This window comes from Dipodomys spectabilis, unplaced genomic scaffold (assembly GCF_019054845.1).
Source record: "Dipodomys spectabilis isolate Male_0828 unplaced genomic scaffold, ASM1905484v1 ptg000140l, whole genome shotgun sequence".
NCBI lineage: Eukaryota > Metazoa > Chordata > Mammalia > Rodentia > Heteromyidae > Dipodomys > Dipodomys spectabilis.
The window spans coordinates 24,671,615-24,678,388 of NW_024870817.1; positions in this window are offsets into that span (position 1 = coordinate 24,671,615).

Genomic DNA, 6,774 nt, shown 5'->3' on the forward strand with positions numbered 1-6,774 from the left:
AATAGCTGAGACACTAATTCAATCACTTGCCCAATATTTATCTAATGCTTACTATTTTCCCGGGACCATGGCAAGGAGATTGGACCCCAGGCCTCTTGTTCAATCTAATCATCAGTATAGTTGACTAATAACAATCATGGCAATTATTTCTAATTAAATAATGGCAGCTCTATATAGAATGCTTGGTATGTGTCATTTCTCAAAAGCACAAAGGAAGTATTCTATACAGATGAGACAACCATGGCACAGTAATGGGTGGTGGTAGACACCTGTAATCCTAGCATTTGAAGTACTGAGGCAGGAGGATCATTAATTTGAGGACAGCCTGGGACACAAAGTAAGACCCTGTCTTAAAAATCCAGAAAGAAGCCAGGTGTTGTAATCCTAGCTACCCAGGAGGCTGATATCTGAGGATTATGGTTTGAAGCTAGCCTAGGCAGAAAAGTCCATATGACTCTTATCTCCAATTAGCCACCAAAAAGCCAGAAGTGGAACTATTGCTCAAGTGATAGAGAAAACTAGCCTGGGGGGTGGGTGGGTAGGGGAGGCTCAGGGAAAGCACCCAGGCCCTGAATTCAAACCCCTGTATGGCACCTCCTCTCCCCCGCCCCCGTGTCCCTGCCCCCACCAATATAAAAAAAAACAAAAAGAAAGGAAAAAGGAAAAGAAAGAAAATGAAGGCACTGAGGAACTGATTGTCCTATGCTCACGCATATAAATGGAATATTAATTATTTCCTGTCCAGCCCAGGACACAGGGAAGGCAGATGTGCGAGGAATGTATGTCAGAGTAAGGGGAAGTTGAGAACTAATTTGGTTATGTGCTTGCACTCAGATACCACATCCTACGATCTTCCAGAATGGATTAATTTTTTTCCAATTTAAATTTTTAATTGTTACTGTGAAGGTGATGTACAAAGAGGTTGCAGTTACACAAATCAGGTAAAGAGTTCATTTCTTTCTGGACTTGTAAGAAAACATTTTAAAAAAGAAACATACAGGAAGACACTAAGAAAATGAAGAGTTCATTTCAAGTGGAAAAAGGGTTCATTCAGTTTCAGGGTTAGGTAGGCCTTTTATTTACATGTGTTTTCCAGCTTCTGGCTCAACTCAGCTGTGATCATCATGGTGGTCTTTATGTGATAAGTTAGAAAGAGTCAGGAAGATTTATGTTGCTAAAGAACTCAGGAAATATTTTTAAAGTAGAAAAGATCAGACCCAAAAGGGAAGAAGGTCTAAGATGCAGAAGAGAGATGGGAGGTGGAAAAGCTGCTTCTATCCCCCGGTCTTTGCTGGAAGTTACCCAGTGCCCTACATGGCATGTGGATGGATAGCAAGTCTTCTGTTGATTTCTTTGAGAGCTGAGAGGGTATTGAAACTTGAATCCTCGGACCAATAGTTTGAGATGCTTAATAAATAACACTGGGTATAGCCACAGGATACCAAATCTCTCACCAGTTCTATTAATTTAAAGAAGGAAAAGGAAAAAAAATCAATACAACACAAACCCTTACCTGCTAGGTTCCATGGAATTAAAAGCCCTTGGATGACAGGTTCAGCCATGTGTTTTGTTGACATGTAGAGACAGCTGTGGTTTGCTTTCCACCTTTCTGTTGCTATCTGCTCCAGCTAGGGCAGGTTTGAAGGTTTTTCCTGTCAGCAGGAACAGAACAAGCTTTTGGTGGTGATTCTACACTTATCTCTAGAAGAAGCTTAGGTTCCAATGGACTTTTGCAAGGTAGAAGTTCTTTGTTGACTTGTTCCTAACCATTTAGTCTTCCTCATCATGGAGAAATAGTTATAGTACATCTCTCTAAGTGAGAAAGGGCATGTAATAAAAGTAGTAATTTGTTCAATGTTGAAAGATTGGGAGGGAGGGGTTGAACTCAAGGATGAGTCCACTATCCATTTTTGGCTTTAATAATTCTCTTCCTTCTTAGTTGATATAGATTATGCAGCATTTCTCCAGACATTGTGATGTTTTATTTTAGAGCTAACTCAATGACATGATTAGGACTGGCATCATATTCCTTAGTTTAAAATTAGAACCTAATACCAGAGGGGTTGGGGGTCTATATTAAAACCTTACATGAACCAGAATCTGGTGGCTTACTCCTGTAATACTAGTTACTCCAGAGGCTGAGATCTGAGGATTGCCCTGAAAGGAAAGTCTGTGAGACTCTTTCCTTATTTTCCACCAAAGCTGGAAGTGGAGCTGTGGCTCAAGTGGTAGAGCACTAGCCTTGAGCAACAAAACTTCAGGGATAGCACTCAGGCCTAGAGTTCAAGCCCCACAGCCAGCATTAAAAAAGTACCTTGTGGCAAAGCTGGGGAATTAATATCATATCTATGATCTTCGTTATACATAATTTCGATCAGTTCATCATTTATTTATTTTTGCTCATGATGTTTTGATCTGTTCAAAAGTATATCATTGGTTTTGTGTATAATGTCACATTATCAAGTTTATATATGATCTTATGTTTCTCAATGTATTAGTCTTTTCTCTTACTTGCTTCTGGATTTTGAGTCACAGTGAGAAAATTTCCCCTTTCTCTTATTATTAGCAATTTGCTTATATTTCTTGCAGTGTTTCCAAAGCTTTATGTTCTACATTTACATCTACAACCCACTTGGATTTTTAACTGAGTATGTGGTATGACAAATGTATCCAATTTCACTTTTTATGTTTTCCTTTCTGGTTATCCTTTCAACGCCCATTACCGTTTCTCACCATCTGAGATGCCTTCTTTTATTGTGCACTGGACTTCCACGTGTAGTCAGGGCCAAGCCTCTGTCCATTCTGCTCCATGCCAGTCCCACAGTTTTTAATTATAGGGTCTCATGCCGTTTGAGCTAGTCTTCTGTGCTTCCCACACTGGCTTTAATGCTTAAAAAGTTATTCTTACTTGCTGTTCTTAAGTGAACCTCACAATAAACTTGATTTTTTTGTTTTCACCAGGAAATAAATTTTGGTGATATTTGGAGGTTTCGTTATATAAAATACTTCAGAAGATCGGATATGCCAACATATGGCATATTTTGGCATTTCTTCAACTGTGCTTCAGAGACTTTAAGAAGCATTTTGTAGTTTTGCTCTTACAGGTTTTGGTAATTTCTTATTAAGTTTGCAGCTAACTTTTATTTCACATTTTCATGCCACAGTGGAGCATTTTCTTCCATTCTAACTACCTTATGTTTATATATATAATGAAGCCTATTAATTTTATAAGCAGCTATTTTATTATTACTATAGTAGTAGATTTCTTTTGGGGTTTCCAGATATAAAATAATATCAGTAGCTGAGAAACTGTTTTGGTGGCTTTGGCAAGGACTAAAAACCCTATGACACAAATTCTGCCCTCAACCGGGCTACTCTCTTGCATGTCTCTACATTTCCTGCAATGGTCCTTTGATTCTAGATTTAAAGCAGGCTTTTAGAAAGAGAATTTAGCCAGATGCTAGTGGCTCATGCCTGTAATCCTAGCTACTTAGGGGGTTGAGATCTGAGGATTTTGGTTTGAAGCCAGCCCAGGCAGAGTCTCCATGAGGCTCTTATCTCCAATTAACAAACTAAAAACCCAGAAATGGAGCTGCAGTTCAAGTGGGTAGAGTACTAGCACTGAGCAACAAAGCTAAGGGACAGTACCCAAGCCCCAAGTTCAAGCCCCAGGACTGGCATGCGCAGGTGCACGTGCACACGTGCACACACACACACACACACACACACACACACACACACACACACACACACACACACACACACAGAGGGAATTTAAATGTAGCATTATAAAGCTGCCTTAATATCTGTTAGGCTGAAATCACAAAGTATCATAAACTGGTGAATAATAAACAACAGAAATGTATTGTTCATGGGTCTGGAGACTGGGGGTGCTGAGACCAGGGCTCTGGTAGTTGACGTTGGCTTCACAGATGGCACTTTCTATTTGTGTGTCTATGTGGTAGAAGAAGCCTCACTGGGGCCTTTATAAAGACACTAACCTCATTTGCAAAGACTCTGCCCTTAGAATCTGACCACCACATAAACCTTACTTCCTAATTGTGGAGTCTATGATGGTCTGGTTTCAACATAATTTTGAGTGGACACAAATGTTCAGGAGGTAGCAATAATGCTTTGTGTCTTCACACATACCTCATTATACATGTTCATATACACGCGTGTGCGCACGCGCACACACACATATCTTATGTTTTGCTTTTGAGAAACAAGTGTATCTACAGGCTGAATGTGTCTGCCCAGTGAGTTTGCCAGGTAAGTTGGTGCAGTGGTTTTGAAGATGACAAGAGCCCCCTGGGCTGTTGGGGATAAAATTTTGCCAAAGGAAATAGTAATTCCTTGCCGTTTTCTGTTTGCTTTCGAAACACCTTCTTCTTGGGCCCAGCACTGCCTTTTATTCTCAGCCGTCCCGTGGTACCAGGTGGGAGGCGGCTCCGCCAGTTCTCATTTCCAAGGACACACAGGAAACTCTAGTTGGAGCGGCCAAGGGAGAGGCAGGGATTAGAGCTCACATTTTCTAAATCTTAAGAGCTCATCGCACCCCCACCCCAAGATACTCAAATGCCTGTAAACCCTTCTGCTGTTATTAAAGCCTACTTCTTACCTGTCCTCGGAGGAATCGGGGAGCAGCTGCTCAGCATCCCCCATTATAATACCCTTCATATGCACGAACCCCACGATCCTGTTCCCTTCCAGCTTCCCCTTCGGCAGGTTAAATAGCCCCGATTCTGCTTCATACAGTGTCTGTCTTCCAACTCTTTTGTCAGTTTTAACAAAGAGGTTGTGACTCTTGGGTTCCTGCTCAACAGAGCTCTTCCTCATTATTTTGTAACCTTTATCCCTCCTTCCAGGGAGAGTTAAATAAAGCCTGCGGATTTTTGATATGAAAGTCTGGCAGGCTGGAGCTGTACTGAAAGGTTTCCAGTGGGGCTTGCTGGTGAAAGCATCGTTCCAACCACGGAGTCTCATTCACCGCCAATGAAAGGCGGTGGTCCTTCTGCTCATCCCCAGCCCTGCAAGTGGGACCCGTGCCCACCCGAAGGTCCAGATCCCAGAGCCAGGCTCATTTTTGGCAGGAAGAGAGGTGCGTTGTAATGAGAATGGAGATGAGGAACCACTGGCTAATTACTTCAGGTGAACGATTCTTTTCTGAAAAGGCACTGTTCATGTGTAAAAATTACCCCTGACCCAGAATTTCATTACTGCACCTGAGCCAGCCTGAAAACTGGAGAAATTAAATGCCATAAAATAGAAGCAATAAAAAAGGAAAATAAACCTCGAGAATTAACAGCTGCAGTGTTCTGGATGTTAAAGGCACGAAGCATGTCAGGCGAGCTTCCGTGGCCTTTTAAAAATGGCACCAGATGCCACATCTCTCCGAGCATCCTAGGGTTCTCTCCTGAACCCCTTTTCTCTGTATCTGTTAACAAGAATGATGCGTGTGTGTGTGTGCGTGTGTGTGCGTGCAATGACGAACTCCATCACCCAATGAGGCAGCAGAACCTTTGCTTCTTGAGCAGGAAGACACATCATAGAAGTGGCATTTTAGAGAGAGTCTAACAAGGGCATGGCACATGGTCTGAGTAGCAGCAGTGACAGAGTGACAGCACAGAATGACACTCATACCTATTACGATGGCAGTTTTCCCTGACCTCTGCTAGAGGTTGATATGGTCTAGTAGAGAAAATTCTGGATGTTAAGGCCTTACCTTGGCTTCTTATTTTGCCCTTTAACCACTTGGAAATCTTCTTAAAGCACTTCTCTAAACTAGAGTTGCAAAGTGGATCTGATGGGGCATCAGGTTTCACCTGCCCACGTGTTTATCTTGGCTTGATTCTCTGTAGTTCCTATTGCTGCCCTTCACAGAAGACTTAGCATTGCACTTTAATATATGAGCCTGGTTCCTTGTTATGAATTTTGTTAAAAGAGTCTTTTTATGTTTTGACTATTTTTACTGTTGCCCACTTCAGATGACAAGTTCTTTAACTTATTGTCTTCTATCAAGCTCTTAAGAAGAAATTAGTGATTAATAACTCTGGGTTGATATTATTCAAGTATATGAACACTGCCTTTTTCCTACACTCACTTTTTAATTCCTTCTGGGGAAATTTATAGCATCTAGAAAATGCTATAGTGTAGATCATGAACAGCTCCTGATGAACTATTTGTTAAAGATTTATTTCTCAGAGTGACAGTATTGGAAGGCTGGTCCTTTTGAGAGGTCCCTTGGGTATTAGGGGCATGACCTTGAAGGGGACTGTGAGACCTTGCAAGGTCCCTTCCTCTTTTTCTCTTCACTTCCTGCTCTTGCTCTAGCATGTGCTCCAGCATGGTATGCTGCCTACTACAGGCCCAAATGACAATGGATGGAGACTTTTAACACTATGAGCCAAAATAACCCTTTCCTCTTTGTCTTTATAGGTTTATTATCTTTTTTTGCTCTTTGGAGCCCAGTCCTGGAGCTCAAACTCGGGTCTGTCTCTGAGCTCCTTTTTACTCAAGACTAGCACCCTACCACTTGAGTCATTGCACTACTTCCAGCTTTTTCTGTGATTAATTGCAAATAAAATTCTCATGAGCCGAGCACCTGTGGCTCATGCCTGTCATCCTAGCTACTCAGGAGGCTGAGATCTGAGGACTGTGGTTTGATGCGAGCCCAGGGAGGAAAGTCCTTCTGGGGCTATTTTCTCCAATTAACCACTCAAAAACCAGAAGTGGCACTGTGGCTCAAGTGGTAGAATGCTAGCCTTGACCACA